Genomic DNA, 17253 nt, shown 5'->3' on the forward strand with positions numbered 1-17253 from the left:
GTGTGTGTGTGTGTGTGTGTGTGTGTGTTTGTGTGTGTGTGTGTGTGTGTGTGTGTTTCACAAAATGCTAAAAATGATATTCTAGGAGATATGAACCTGCTCTTTTCCAGATCACAATTCACCATCAAACACAGTGGAAACTCATGTTACATCCCGTTCGGCCACATTTCCTGCATTGAATGTACCATTTGATCCACTTTTAGAACGGCAGTCTCTGACTAGCCTGCCTGAAAAAAAACACCAAATTGTGTGTCCCTGGTTAGAGTCTATCTTCCTTGTCCCTTTTTCTTGCTTTTTCACATGCTTATTTAATTCCATGAGTGAGTGAAATCCTTTGGTCTTTGTCTTTCTGTGAATGACAGATATGACACGGCCCAATGCTCTCTCCCTTTCTGCCACATGTCAAAAGGAACAGGCATGCCTTCTTACTTATTGCTCCATAAGGGAACAAGTGCATCTGGAAGACTGTGAGACGATAGAATTGTCTGCGAGCTCAGGATTGTCTTCAGCCATCAGCACAACCAGAAGATGACCACATCAATGGAAACATGGCATAAATGGACCTGAAGCCTAGAAATCACATCCAGAGAGAAAGAGAGAAGAAGTCACAGAGACCATAGGAGAAGTCTGTAGACCGAGCTTATGGGAGAAATGGACGGTCGGTGCATCAGAGGGCAGTGTGCCATGGCCAAAGACAAATGCCCAGGGGAGTGAAGCACACGTAGAACCCACAATTTGAATGTTGAAGCATAGCTGTTGGCGGAGAAATGGAGAGTGTCTGAATGACACGAGTTCTTGCAACCCAAGGACTTGAGGACCGGGGATTCCAGATCAGCATGATTTGCAGACATAGACTCCAGAGAACACTGTGTATCTCCTGGAGAGGACCCCAGCAAGCAAACAGGTGTAGACAGCCAGGAAACCATGATCAGAGACAATACCTGATGACACCGTGGTAAGATTATTATTCCTTTGTGTGCATTGGTGATGGGCAATGTGGGTGGAGATGCCTCAATGGGCGCCAAAGATACCTGGGCTCTACGACCGCCAGCATCACGACTGAGAAGTGGCCACAGGCAGGACACTGAGGACATTAGCTGCCCAACCTGCAATCACGGATTCCCAAACCTGGAACACTGTTGGGACTTCCTCCTTCAGGCCACGTTGCTTAGTCCCAGGAGAACAGAAAATCCTGCAGGGGACTCCAAGAAGCCCTGCCTGCATCCTCTCTCCTGTCCACAGAATTAAGCAGGCCTTAAGATTTGTAGAGTGGGTTGAAAGTCACATTTACCAGGCACACCAGACCCACGAAGCTTAACCTCACCATATTTGGCCCAGGCCCCACACACTCTGAATGGAAGGCAAGGAGAGCCTCTGCAGAGGACGAGCACACAGGAGAGTGGAAAACCACAACACAACCCCATAGGGCATGTTACACACAGCTGAGACTCTCTCAAGTGCAAGCCCGTGGGCACTCCATGAGCCCTTCTTCCTAAAGAAATTATCTTCAGTGTAGATAAAAGAAGGTGCGTTTCAAATGCAGAAAAGACAGACACCATTTGTAGATTCATGTTGTATTCCTGTCTGGCCCGAAAGCCTTTTCAGGGGGCTTCCCATTGGGATTGGTTCTCTTCCAACCTGCTCCGTGCTTGATCCTCTGAGCACCAAAGAAATAAGTCTGTCCTGGGTCTAAGCTTCTAGGGTGTTGGTCTGCCTTTAATGTTTGGTCAGCTGGGAAAATGGGGAGGCATTTATGGCACGATTTCTGGAGACGCAAGAAGAACTCGTGTCCTCAATTTGAAGACTCCAGATAAGTCTTTGGTATGGTTATGAGTGTTAACTCGGAGCTTTCCTTGGAGGGCGGGGGTGCATTTCCTGGTCAGAAGCATCCTGATAGGGTGTGAGGAACATGAACAGGTGTATGGCTTGGAGAGCCCGGGTGAGGCTGCCTGTACTCCTGACTTTTTCTTGACTTACGTGGGTTGATGGAATTGTGGATTCTTGCCCTTCTCAGGAGTCCAGAGGGGTGGTGGTGACAGTCACGGCCAAAGACTACAAATTCGGCCATGGAGAAGGTGACCCCAAATTGCTTCACACGCAGCCTTGTTGAAATATCCAGGCAGCTCTAATGGTTTGGAGTGATTTTGATACACACCAAACTTCACTGCCAGGTGAAATGATGAGGCGTGGTTTGGTGAGGAGTGGTTGCTAGGAACTCAGAGCTTTGTGACATCACAGATGCTGACTTCACTGAAGCAGCAATCCCATTCTCATGACATATGAGTCCTATGGCTTTAAGTAGGAAGACCTGGGAAGGAACAAGAAGGAGCCCTGTTAGCCTGATCATGAGCTCAGGGGGTCTTTTCTCATTCTTTCCCACTTCCACTTTCTATACAAAGAGAAAAGAAAATGATGTTCTGTCTACCATTCTTTAGACCCATATTTCTCCAGAGAGAGCAAGGTGTTCCTATTTCCACTGCAATGTCTAGAGATCTCTATCAACAGCGATGCCTCTTGGCTAACATTTGTTCTCTGAGAGGTTTGATAACCTTGGGTGAGAGGGTCCATTCTTAGCTTCTGTTCCGTATGGTTTCCCGGGTGTGAAGTCTGCCTTTGGTGCTTGTTCAGCTTGGAAGGTGAGGGAAGTAAAAAGGGAAGGAAAGTCAAACTTTGAGGTAAATGGCCAGGGCAGGGATGTGCCATGCTGTCCGTGTCCTTACCTACTAGTGAACTGAAACACCAGTCCCAAGGGATGAAGTCTTTCTCTGCCTGACATTACCTTAAACACCTTTGCAAAGGCTTCATGGAGAGTGAAATTCTGAATTATCGCTACCCCTAAAGAGAGAGCCCTGGTCAGCACTCCTTGTCATCATTAGTCACGGCTACATGCCACAGTCATGGGGAGAGCCATGTTGAGCAACTCTCTTTATTCAGATGAAAATGAACGGCCAACGTCCATGGCCTGCCATGCCCCTACTGGCATCACTGTGGAAGGAGCCGTGGTACCCTTTTAAGGGCTAGTGGATAAAGATGATTTTGAAGATGACGATAAAGAAAATGATTTCCAAATGAAAATGCAAGCAGACCAAGGGAAATATCCTATGGTTTCACTCATATGTGGCCCATGAGGAATACCATGGACAAGAGTAGTAGTAGGGGAAAACGGAAGGAGAAGAAGTCAGACAAGGAGATGCACCAGAAGAGACTCAGGATTTTGGGGACCAAGCTGAGGGTTATAGGAAGATAAGACATGCCATAAAGAGGGAACTGGTTAATGGGTATGGAGGTGGTGTGGCATTATAAGAGGATGAGCACTTGGTGGTATATGCAATTAAAGAATCAGTGAACACGATGTCAAAAAACGTAGGATGGATGAAAGGCTGGCTTGCAGAATATAAGAAAATATAATGAATAGAAAGCAGAACTGGTCGTTTCACGTGGAGATGAAGAAAGAAAGAGAAGAGAAATGAATTCTAGCTTTATTATCTTACTGATAAAAATTGTATGGAATTGGTTTCCTATAAGTTCCTTATGTGATTTCGGTCTTTGGACGTTGTAAATTAAAGTCTTCCCTCTTCCTACATTTATGAATAGATGAGAAAAGCTGACACTACCATTAAATGTCTCAATTTGTGGACCAGGGACTTGATTAGATCCTGGATTTCTGTTTGTTGGGAGATGTTTGAGGACTGCTTCTAAAGCCTCAAAAGCTGCTTCAAAAGTCATTCCGGGAGACGTCATTGTGTCTGACTCATGATCTTGCCATGGTAGTGCATATGTGTCTTGGAATTTATCCTTTTCTCTCCGGTATTGGATTTGCTGGCGTACTTGTTTGTAGGGGTCTTTTGGGGAAGGTTGGTTAATGAATTAATTAGTTAGTTAGTTAATTAATTAATTCTTGATAGATATGGAGTTAACTTATACAGTTTTGACAGTTTGTTGCTATGATTCTCTAAGCTTTTTTATTTTATGGAATATTCTATGAATTTTGCTTCCTTGAGTGCTATTCTTCCCTTGCACCCTGAATTCTGTGGGACACTTTTAAGAGTGTGTGTGTGTGTGTGTGTGTGTGTGTGTGTGTATGTGTGTGTTTGTGTGTGTGTGTGTGTGTGTGTTTCACAAAATGCTAAAAATGATATTCTAGGAGATATGAACCTGCTCTTTTCCAGATCACAATTCACCATCAAACACAGTGGAAACTCATGTTACATCCCGTTCGGCCACATTTCCTGCATTGAATGTACCATTTGATCCACTTTTAGAACGGCAGTCTCTGACTAGCCTGCCTGAAAAAAAACACCAAATTGTGTGTCCCTGGTTAGAGTCTATCTTCCTTGTCCCTTTTTCTTGCTTTTTCACATGCTTATTTAATTCCATGAGTGAGTGAAATCCTTTGGTCTTTGTCTTTCTGTGAATGACAGATATGACACGGCCCAATGCTCTCTCCCTTTCTGCCACATGTCAAAAGGAACAGGCATGCCTTCTTACTTATTGCTCCATAAGGGAACAAGTGCATCTGGAAGACTGTGAGACGATAGAATTGTCTGCGAGCTCAGGATTGTCTTCAGCCATCAGCACAACCAGAAGATGACCACATCAATGGAAACATGGCATAAATGGACCTGAAGCCTAGAAATCACATCCAGAGAGAAAGAGAGAAGAAGTCACAGAGACCATAGGAGAAGTCTGTAGACCGAGCTTATGGGAGAAATGGACGGTCGGTGCATCAGAGGGCAGTGTGCCATGGCCAAAGACAAATGCCCAGGGGAGTGAAGCACACGTAGAACCCACAATTTGAATGTTGAAGCATAGCTGTTGGCGGAGAAATGGAGAGTGTCTGAATGACACGAGTTCTTGCAACCCAAGGACTTGAGGACCGGGGATTCCAGATCAGCATGATTTGCAGACATAGACTCCAGAGAACACTGTGTATCTCCTGGAGAGGACCCCAGCAAGCAAACAGGTGTAGACAGCCAGGAAACCATGATCAGAGACAATACCTGATGACACCGTGGTAAGATTATTATTCCTTTGTGTGCATTGGTGATGGGCAATGTGGGTGGAGATGCCTCAATGGGCGCCAAAGATACCTGGGCTCTACGACCGCCAGCATCACGACTGAGAAGTGGCCACAGGCAGGACACTGAGGACATTAGCTGCCCAACCTGCAATCACGGATTCCCAAACCTGGAACACTGTTGGGACTTCCTCCTTCAGGCCACGTTGCTTAGTCCCAGGAGAACAGAAAATCCTGCAGGGGACTCCAAGAAGCCCTGCCTGCATCCTCTCTCCTGTCCACAGAATTAAGCAGGCCTTAAGATTTGTAGAGTGGGTTGAAAGTCACATTTACCAGGCACACCAGACCCACGAAGCTTAACCTCACCATATTTGGCCCAGGCCCCACACACTCTGAATGGAAGGCAAGGAGAGCCTCTGCAGAGGACGAGCACACAGGAGAGTGGAAAACCACAACACAACCCCATAGGGCATGTTACACACAGCTGAGACTCTCTCAAGTGCAAGCCCGTGGGCACTCCATGAGCCCTTCTTCCTAAAGAAATTATCTTCAGTGTAGATAAAAGAAGGTGCGTTTCAAATGCAGAAAAGACAGACACCATTTGTAGATTCATGTTGTATTCCTGTCTGGCCCGAAAGCCTTTTCAGGGGGCTTCCCATTGGGATTGGTTCTCTTCCAACCTGCTCCGTGCTTGATCCTCTGAGCACCAAAGAAATAAGTCTGTCCTGGGTCTAAGCTTCTAGGGTGTTGGTCTGCCTTTAATGTTTGGTCAGCTGGGAAAATGGGGAGGCATTTATGGCACGATTTCTGGAGACGCAAGAAGAACTCGTGTCCTCAATTTGAAGACTCCAGATAAGTCTTTGGTATGGTTATGAGTGTTAACTCGGAGCTTTCCTTGGAGGGCGGGGGTGCATTTCCTGGTCAGAAGCATCCTGATAGGGTGTGAGGAACATGAACAGGTGTATGGCTTGGAGAGCCCGTGTGAGGCTGCCTGTACTCCTGACTTTTTCTTGACTTACGTGGGTTGATGGAATTGTGGATTCTTGCCCTTCTCAGGAGTCCAGAGGGGTGGTGGTGACAGTCACGGCCAAAGACTACAAATTCGGCCATGGAGAAGGTGACCCCAAATTGCTTCACACGCTGCCTTGTTGAAATATCCAGGCAGCTCTAATGGTTTGGAGTGATTTTGATACACACCAAACTTCACTGCCAGGTGAAATGATGAGGCGTGGTTTGGTGAGGAGTGGTTGCTAGGAACTCAGAGCTTTGTGACATCACAGATGCTGACTTCACTGAAGCAGCAATCCCATTCTCATGACATATGAGTCCTATGGCTTTAAGTAGGAAGACCTGGGAAGGAACAAGAAGGAGCCCTGTTAGCCTGATCATGAGCTCAGGGGGTCTTTTCTCATTCTTTCCCACTTCCACTTTCTATACAAAGAGAAAAGAAAATGATGTTCTGTCTACCATTCTTTAGACCCATATTTCTCCAGAGAGAGCAAGGTGTTCCTATTTCCACTGCAATGTCTAGAGATCTCTATCAACAGCGATGCCTCTTGGCTAACATTTGTTCTCTGAGAGGTTTGATAACCTTGGGTGAGAGGGTCCATTCTTAGCTTCTGTTCCGTATGGTTTCCCGGGTGTGAAGTCTGCCTTTGGTGCTTGTTCAGCTTGGAAGGTGAGGGAAGTAAAAAGGGAAGGAAAGTCAAACTTTGAGGTAAATGGCCAGGGCAGGGATGTGCCATGCTGTCCGTGTCCTTACCTACTAGTGAACTGAAACACCAGTCCCAAGGGATGAAGTCTTTCTCTGCCTGACATTACCTTAAACACCTTTGCAAAGGCTTCATGGAGAGTGAAATTCTGAATTATCGCTACCCCTAAAGAGAGAGCCCTGGTCAGCACTCCTTGTCATCATTAGTCACGGCTACATGCCACAGTCATGGGGAGAGCCATGTTGAGCAACTCTCTTTATTCAGATGAAAATGAACGGCCAACGTCCATGGCCTGCCATGCCCCTACTGGCATCACTGTGGAAGGAGCCGTGGTACCCTTTTAAGGGCTAGTGGATAAAGATGATTTTGAAGATGACGATAAAGAAAATGATTTCCAAATGAAAATGCAAGCAGACCAAGGGAAATATCCTATGGTTTCACTCATATGTGGCCCATGAGGAATACCATGGACAAGAGTAGTAGTAGGGGAAAACGGAAGGAGAAGAAGTCAGACAAGGAGATGCACCAGAAGAGACTCAGGATTTTGGGGACCAAGCTGAGGGTTATAGGAAGATAAGACATGCCATAAAGAGGGAACTGGTTAATGGGTATGGAGGTGGTGTGGCATTATAAGAGGATGAGCACTTGGTGGTATATGCAATTAAAGAATCAGTGAACACGATGTCAAAAAACGTAGGATGGATGAAAGGCTGGCTTGCAGAATATAAGAAAATATAATGAATAGAAAGCAGAACTGGTCGTTTCACGTGGAGATGAAGAAAGAAAGAGAAGAGAAATGAATTCTAGCTTTATTATCTTACTGATAAAAATTGTATGGAATTGGTTTCCTATAAGTTCCTTATGTGATTTCGTTCTTTGGACGTTGTAAATTAAAGTCTTCCCTCTTCCTACATTTATGAATAGATGAGAAAAGCTGACACTACCATTAAATGTCTCAATTTGTGGACCAGGGACTTGATTAGATCCTGGATTTCTGTTTGTTGGGAGATGTTTGAGGACTGCTTCTAAAGCCTCAAAAGCTGCTTCAAAAGTCATTCCGGGAGACGTCATTGTGTCTGACTCATGATCTTGCCATGGTAGTGCATATGTGTCTTGGAATTTATCCTTTTCTCTCCGGTATTGGATTTGCTGGCGTACTTGTTTGTAGGGGTCTTTTGGGGAAGGTTGGTTAATGAATTAATTAGTTAGTTAGTTAATTAATTAATTCTTGATAGATATGGAGTTAACTTATACAGTTTTGACAGTTTGTTGCTATGATTCTCTAAGCTTTTTTATTTTATGGAATATTCTATGAATTTTGCTTCCTTGAGTGCTATTCTTCCCTTGCACCCTGAATTCTGTGGGACACTTTTAAGAGTGTGTGTGTGTGTGTGTGTGTGTGTGTATGTGTGTGTTTGTGTGTGTGTGTGTGTGTGTGTGTGTGTTTCACAAAATGCTAAAAATGATATTCTAGGAGATATGAACCTGCTCTTTTCCAGATCACAATTCACCATCAAACACAGTGGAAACTCATGTTACATCCCGTTCGGCCACATTTCCTGCATTGAATGTACCATTTGATCCACTTTTAGAACGGCAGTCTCTGACTAGCCTGCCTGAAAAAAACACCAAATTGTGTGTCCCTGGTTAGAGTCTATCTTCCTTGTCCCTTTTTCTTGCTTTTTCACATGCTTATTTAATTCCATGAGTGAGTGAAATCCTTTGGTCTTTGTCTTTCTGTGAATGACAGATATGACACGGCCCAATGCTCTCTCCCTTTCTGCCACATGTCAAAAGGAACAGGCATGCCTTCTTACTTATTGCTCCATAAGGGAACAAGTGCATCTGGAAGACTGTGAGACGATAGAATTGTCTGCGAGCTCAGGATTGTCTTCAGCCATCAGCACAACCAGAAGATGACCACATCAATGGAAACATGGCATAAATGGACCTGAAGCCTAGAAATCACATCCAGAGAGAAAGAGAGAAGAAGTCACAGAGACCATAGGAGAAGTCTGTAGACCGAGCTTATGGGAGAAATGGACGGTCGGTGCATCAGAGGGCAGTGTGCCATGGCCAAAGACAAATGCCCAGGGGAGTGAAGCACACGTAGAACCCACAATTTGAATGTTGAAGCATAGCTGTTGGCGGAGAAATGGAGAGTGTCTGAATGACACGAGTTCTTGCAACCCAAGGACTTGAGGACCGGGGATTCCAGATCAGCATGATTTGCAGACATAGACTCCAGAGAACACTGTGTATCTCCTGGAGAGGACCCCAGCAAGCAAACAGGTGTAGACAGCCAGGAAACCATGATCAGAGACAATACCTGATGACACCGTGGTAAGATTATTATTCCTTTGTGTGCATTGGTGATGGGCAATGTGGGTGGAGATGCCTCAATGGGCGCCAAAGATACCTGGGCTCTACGACCGCCAGCATCACGACTGAGAAGTGGCCACAGGCAGGACACTGAGGACATTAGCTGCCCAACCTGCAATCACGGATTCCCAAACCTGGAACACTGTTGGGACTTCCTCCTTCAGGCCACGTTGCTTAGTCCCAGGAGAACAGAAAATCCTGCAGGGGACTCCAAGAAGCCCTGCCTGCATCCTCTCTCCTGTCCACAGAATTAAGCAGGCCTTAAGATTTGTAGAGTGGGTTGAAAGTCACATTTACCAGGCACACCAGACCCACGAAGCTTAACCTCACCATATTTGGCCCAGGCCCCACACACTCTGAATGGAAGGCAAGGAGAGCCTCTGCAGAGGACGAGCACACAGGAGAGTGGAAAACCACAACACAACCCCATAGGGCATGTTACACACAGCTGAGACTCTCTCAAGTGCAAGCCCGTGGGCACTCCATGAGCCCTTCTTCCTAAAGAAATTATCTTCAGTGTAGATAAAAGAAGGTGCGTTTCAAATGCAGAAAAGACAGACACCATTTGTAGATTCATGTTGTATTCCTGTCTGGCCCGAAAGCCTTTTCAGGGGGCTTCCCATTGGGATTGGTTCTCTTCCAACCTGCTCCGTGCTTGATCCTCTGAGCACCAAAGAAATAAGTCTGTCCTGGGTCTAAGCTTCTAGGGTGTTGGTCTGCCTTTAATGTTTGGTCAGCTGGGAAAATGGGGAGGCATTTATGGCACGATTTCTGGAGACGCAAGAAGAACTCGTGTCCTCAATTTGAAGACTCCAGATAAGTCTTTGGTATGGTTATGAGTGTTAACTCGGAGCTTTCCTTGGAGGGCGGGGGTGCATTTCCTGGTCAGAAGCATCCTGATAGGGTGTGAGGAACATGAACAGGTGTATGGCTTGGAGAGCCCGTGTGAGGCTGCCTGTACTCCTGACTTTTTCTTGACTTACGTGGGTTGATGGAATTGTGGATTCTTGCCCTTCTCAGGAGTCCAGAGGGGTGGTGGTGACAGTCACGGCCAAAGACTACAAATTCGGCCATGGAGAAGGTGACCCCAAATTGCTTCACACGCTGCCTTGTTGAAATATCCAGGCAGCTCTAATGGTTTGGAGTGATTTTGATACACACCAAACTTCACTGCCAGGTGAAATGATGAGGCGTGGTTTGGTGAGGAGTGGTTGCTAGGAACTCAGAGCTTTGTGACATCACAGATGCTGACTTCACTGAAGCAGCAATCCCATTCTCATGACATATGAGTCCTATGGCTTTAAGTAGGAAGACCTGGGAAGGAACAAGAAGGAGCCCTGTTAGCCTGATCATGAGCTCAGGGGGTCTTTTCTCATTCTTTCCCACTTCCACTTTCTATACAAAGAGAAAAGAAAATGATGTTCTGTCTACCATTCTTTAGACCCATATTTCTCCAGAGAGAGCAAGGTGTTCCTATTTCCACTGCAATGTCTAGAGATCTCTATCAACAGCGATGCCTCTTGGCTAACATTTGTTCTCTGAGAGGTTTGATAACCTTGGGTGAGAGGGTCCATTCTTAGCTTCTGTTCCGTATGGTTTCCCGGGTGTGAAGTCTGCCTTTGGTGCTTGTTCAGCTTGGAAGGTGAGGGAAGTAAAAAGGGAAGGAAAGTCAAACTTTGAGGTAAATGGCCAGGGCAGGGATGTGCCATGCTGTCCGTGTCCTTACCTACTAGTGAACTGAAACACCAGTCCCAAGGGATGAAGTCTTTCTCTGCCTGACATTACCTTAAACACCTTTGCAAAGGCTTCATGGAGAGTGAAATTCTGAATTATCGCTACCCCTAAAGAGAGAGCCCTGGTCAGCACTCCTTGTCATCATTAGTCACGGCTACATGCCACAGTCATGGGGAGAGCCATGTTGAGCAACTCTCTTTATTCAGATGAAAATGAACGGCCAACGTCCATGGCCTGCCATGCCCCTACTGGCATCACTGTGGAAGGAGCCGTGGTACCCTTTTAAGGGCTAGTGGATAAAGATGATTTTGAAGATGACGATAAAGAAAATGATTTCCAAATGAAAATGCAAGCAGACCAAGGGAAATATCCTATGGTTTCACTCATATGTGGCCCATGAGGAATACCATGGACAAGAGTAGTAGTAGGGGAAAACGGAAGGAGAAGAAGTCAGACAAGGAGATGCACCAGAAGAGACTCAGGATTTTGGGGACCAAGCTGAGGGTTATAGGAAGATAAGACATGCCATAAAGAGGGAACTGGTTAATGGGTATGGAGGTGGTGTGGCATTATAAGAGGATGAGCACTTGGTGGTATATGCAATTAAAGAATCAGTGAACACGATGTCAAAAAACGTAGGATGGATGAAAGGCTGGCTTGCAGAATATAAGAAAATATAATGAATAGAAAGCAGAACTGGTCGTTTCACGTGGAGATGAAGAAAGAAAGAGAAGAGAAATGAATTCTAGCTTTATTATCTTACTGATAAAAAATGTATGGAATTGGTTTCCTATAAGTTCCTTATGTGATTTCGGTCTTTGGACGTTGTAAATTAAAGTCTTCCCTCTTCCTACATTTATGAATAGATGAGAAAAGCTGACACTACCATTAAATGTCTCAATTTGTGGACCAGGGACTTGATTAGATCCTGGATTTCTGTTTGTTGGGAGATGTTTGAGGACTGCTTCTAAAGCCTCAAAAGCTGCTTCAAAAGTCATTCCGGGAGACGTCATTGTGTCTGACTCATGATCTTGCCATGGTAGTGCATATGTGTCTTGGAATTTATCCTTTTCTCTCCGGTATTGGATTTGCTGGCGTACTTGTTTGTAGGGGTCTTTTGGGGAAGGTTGGTTAATGAATTAATTAGTTAGTTATTTAATTAATTAATTCTTGATAGATATGGAGTTAACTTATACAGTTTTGACAGTTTGTTGCTATGATTCTCTAAGCTTTTTTATTTTATGGAATATTCTATGAATTTTGCTTCCTTGAGTGCTATTCTTCCCTTGCACCCTGAATTCTGTGGGACACTTTTAAGAGTGTGTGTGTGTGTGTGTGTGTGTGTGTATGTGTGTGTTTGTGTGTGTGTGTGTGTGTGTGTGTGTGTTTCACAAAATGCTAAAAATGATATTCTAGGAGATATGAACCTGCTCTTTTCCAGATCACAATTCACCATCAAACACAGTGGAAACTCATGTTACATCCCGTTCGGCCACATTTCCTGCATTGAATGTACCATTTGATCCACTTTTAGAACGGCAGTCTCTGACTAGCCTGCCTGAAAAAAACACCAAATTGTGTGTCCCTGGTTAGAGTCTATCTTCCTTGTCCCTTTTTCTTGCTTTTTCACATGCTTATTTAATTCCATGAGTGAGTGAAATCCTTTGGTCTTTGTCTTTCTGTGAATGACAGATATGACACGGCCCAATGCTCTCTCCCTTTCTGCCACATGTCAAAAGGAACAGGCATGCCTTCTTACTTATTGCTCCATAAGGGAACAAGTGCATCTGGAAGACTGTGAGACGATAGAATTGTCTGCGAGCTCAGGATTGTCTTCAGCCATCAGCACAACCAGAAGATGACCACATCAATGGAAACATGGCATAAATGGACCTGAAGCCTAGAAATCACATCCAGAGAGAAAGAGAGAAGAAGTCACAGAGACCATAGGAGAAGTCTGTAGACCGAGCTTATGGGAGAAATGGACGGTCGGTGCATCAGAGGGCAGTGTGCCATGGCCAAAGACAAATGCCCAGGGGAGTGAAGCACACGTAGAACCCACAATTTGAATGTTGAAGCATAGCTGTTGGCGGAGAAATGGAGAGTGTCTGAATGACACGAGTTCTTGCAACCCAAGGACTTGAGGACCGGGGATTCCAGATCAGCATGATTTGCAGACATAGACTCCAGAGAACACTGTGTATCTCCTGGAGAGGACCCCAGCAAGCAAACAGGTGTAGACAGCCAGGAAACCATGATCAGAGACAATACCTGATGACACCGTGGTAAGATTATTATTCCTTTGTGTGCATTGGTGATGGGCAATGTGGGTGGAGATGCCTCAATGGGCGCCAAAGATACCTGGGCTCTACGACCGCCAGCATCACGACTGAGAAGTGGCCACAGGCAGGACACTGAGGACATTAGCTGCCCAACCTGCAATCACGGATTCCCAAACCTGGAACACTGTTGGGACTTCCTCCTTCAGGCCACGTTGCTTAGTCCCAGGAGAACAGAAAATCCTGCAGGGGACTCCAAGAAGCCCTGCCTGCATCCTCTCTCCTGTCCACAGAATTAAGCAGGCCTTAAGATTTGTAGAGTGGGTTGAAAGTCACATTTACCAGGCACACCAGACCCACGAAGCTTAACCTCACCATATTTGGCCCAGGCCCCACACACTCTGAATGGAAGGCAAGGAGAGCCTCTGCAGAGGACGAGCACACAGGAGAGTGGAAAACCACAACACAACCCCATAGGGCATGTTACACACAGCTGAGACTCTCTCAAGTGCAAGCCCGTGGGCACTCCATGAGCCCTTCTTCCTAAAGAAATTATCTTCAGTGTAGATAAAAGAAGGTGCGTTTCAAATGCAGAAAAGACAGACACCATTTGTAGATTCATGTTGTATTCCTGTCTGGCCCGAAAGCCTTTTCAGGGGGCTTCCCATTGGGATTGGTTCTCTTCCAACCTGCTCCGTGCTTGATCCTCTGAGCACCAAAGAAATAAGTCTGTCCTGGGTCTAAGCTTCTAGGGTGTTGGTCTGCCTTTAATGTTTGGTCAGCTGGGAAAATGGGGAGGCATTTATGGCACGATTTCTGGAGACGCAAGAAGAACTCGTGTCCTCAATTTGAAGACTCCAGATAAGTCTTTGGTATGGTTATGAGTGTTAACTCGGAGCTTTCCTTGGAGGGCGGGGGTGCATTTCCTGGTCAGAAGCATCCTGATAGGGTGTGAGGAACATGAACAGGTGTATGGCTTGGAGAGCCCGTGTGAGGCTGCCTGTACTCCTGACTTTTTCTTGACTTACGTGGGTTGATGGAATTGTGGATTCTTGCCCTTCTCAGGAGTCCAGAGGGGTGGTGGTGACAGTCACGGCCAAAGACTACAAATTCGGCCATGGAGAAGGTGACCCCAAATTGCTTCACACGCTGCCTTGTTGAAATATCCAGGCAGCTCTAATGGTTTGGAGTGATTTTGATACACACCAAACTTCACTGCCAGGTGAAATGATGAGGCGTGGTTTGGTGAGGAGTGGTTGCTAGGAACTCAGAGCTTTGTGACATCACAGATGCTGACTTCACTGAAGCAGCAATCCCATTCTCATGACATATGAGTCCTATGGCTTTAAGTAGGAAGACCTGGGAAGGAACAAGAAGGAGCCCTGTTAGCCTGATCATGAGCTCAGGGGGTCTTTTCTCATTCTTTCCCACTTCCACTTTCTATACAAAGAGAAAAGAAAATGATGTTCTGTCTACCATTCTTTAGACCCATATTTCTCCAGAGAGAGCAAGGTGTTCCTATTTCCACTGCAATGTCTAGAGATCTCTATCAACAGCGATGCCTCTTGGCTAACATTTGTTCTCTGAGAGGTTTGATAACCTTGGGTGAGAGGGTCCATTCTTAGCTTCTGTTCCGTATGGTTTCCCGGGTGTGAAGTCTGCCTTTGGTGCTTGTTCAGCTTGGAAGGTGAGGGAAGTAAAAAGGGAAGGAAAGTCAAACTTTGAGGTAAATGGCCAGGGCAGGGATGTGCCATGCTGTCCGTGTCCTTACCTACTAGTGAACTGAAACACCAGTCCCAAGGGATGAAGTCTTTCTCTGCCTGACATTACCTTAAACACCTTTGCAAAGGCTTCATGGAGAGTGAAATTCTGAATTATCGCTACCCCTAAAGAGAGAGCCCTGGTCAGCACTCCTTGTCATCATTAGTCACGGCTACATGCCACAGTCATGGGGAGAGCCATGTTGAGCAACTCTCTTTATTCAGATGAAAATGAACGGCCAACGTCCATGGCCTGCCATGCCCCTACTGGCATCACTGTGGAAGGAGCCGTGGTACCCTTTTAAGGGCTAGTGGATAAAGATGATTTTGAAGATGACGATAAAGAAAATGATTTCCAAATGAAAATGCAAGCAGACCAAGGGAAATATCCTATGGTTTCACTCATATGTGGCCCATGAGGAATACCATGGACAAGAGTAGTAGTAGGGGAAAACGGAAGGAGAAGAAGTCAGACAAGGAGATGCACCAGAAGAGACTCAGGATTTTGGGGACCAAGCTGAGGGTTATAGGAAGATAAGACATGCCATAAAGAGGGAACTGGTTAATGGGTATGGAGGTGGTGTGGCATTATAAGAGGATGAGCACTTGGTGGTATATGCAATTAAAGAATCAGTGAACACGATGTCAAAAAACGTAGGATGGATGAAAGGCTGGCTTGCAGAATATAAGAAAATATAATGAATAGAAAGCAGAACTGGTCGTTTCACGTGGAGATGAAGAAAGAAAGAGAAGAGAAATGAATTCTAGCTTTATTATCTTACTGATAAAAATTGTATGGAATTGGTTTCCTATAAGTTCCTTATGTGATTTCGGTCTTTGGACGTTGTAAATTAAAGTCTTCCCTCTTCCTACATTTATGAATAGATGAGAAAAGCCGACATTACCATTAAATGTCTCGATTTGTGGACCAGGGACTTGATTAGATCCTGGATTTCTGTTTGTTGGGAGATGTTTGAGGACTGCTTCTAAAGCCTCAAAAGCTGCTTCAAAAGTCATTCCGGGAGACGTCATTATGTCTGACTCATGATCTTGCCATGGTAGTGCATATGTGTCTTGGAATTTATCCTTTTCTCTCCGGTATTGGATTTGCTGGCGTACTTGTTTGTAGGGGTCTTTTGGGGAAGGTTGGTTAATGAATTAATTAGTTAGTTAGTTAATTAATTAATTCTTGATAGATATGGAGTTAACTTATACAGTTTTGACAGTTTGTTGCTATGATTCTCTAAGCTTTTTTATTTTATGGAATATTCTATGAATTTTGCTTCCTTGAGTGCTATTCTTCCCTTGCACCCTGAATTCTGTGGGACACTTTTAAGAGTGTGTGTGTGTGTGTGTGTGTGTGTGTGTGTGTGTATGTGTGTGTTTGTGTGTGTGTGTGTGTGTGTGTGTTTCACAAAATGCTAAAAATGATATTCTAGGAGATATGAACCTGCTCTTTTCCAGATCACAATTCACCATCAAACACAGTGGAAACTCATGTTACATCCCGTTCGGCCACATTTCCTGCATTGAATGTACCATTTGATCCACTTTTAGAACGGCAGTCTCTGACTAGCCTGCCTGAAAAAAAACACCAAATTGTGTGTCCCTGGTTAGAGTCTATCTTCCTTGTCCCTTTTTCTTGCTTTTTCACATGCTTATTTAATTCCATGAGTGAGTGAAATCCTTTGGTCTTTGTCTTTCTGTGAATGACAGATATGACACGGCCCAATGCTCTCTCCCTTTCTGCCACATGTCAAAAGGAACAGGCATGCCTTCTTACTTATTGCTCCATAAGGGAACAAGTGCATCTGGAAGACTGTGAGACGATAGAATTGTCTGCGAGCTCAGGATTGTCTTCAGCCATCAGCACAACCAGAAGATGACCACATCAATGGAAACATGGCATAAATGGACCTGAAGCCTAGAAATCACATCCAGAGAGAAAGAGAGAAGAAGTCACAGAGACCATAGGAGAAGTCTGTAGACCGAGCTTATGGGAGAAATGGACGGTCGGTGCATCAGAGGGCAGTGTGCCATGGCCAAAGACAAATGCCCAGGGGAGTGAAGCACACGTAGAACCCACAATTTGAATGTTGAAGCATAGCTGTTGGCGGAGAAATGGAGAGTGTCTGAATGACACGAGTTCTTGCAACCCAAGGACTTGAGGACCGGGGATTCCAGATCAGCATGATTTGCAGACATAGACTCCAGAGAACACTGTGTATCTCCTGGAGAGGACCCCAGCAAGCAAACAGGTGTAGACAGCCAGGAAACCATGATCAGAGACAATACCTGATGACACCGTGGTAAGATTATTATTCCTTTGTGTGCATTGGTGATGGGCAATGTGGGTGGAGATGCCTCAA

This window comes from Meles meles, chromosome Y (genome assembly GCF_922984935.1).
Source record: "Meles meles chromosome Y, mMelMel3.1 paternal haplotype, whole genome shotgun sequence".
Taxonomy (NCBI): Eukaryota; Metazoa; Chordata; class Mammalia; order Carnivora; family Mustelidae; genus Meles; species Meles meles.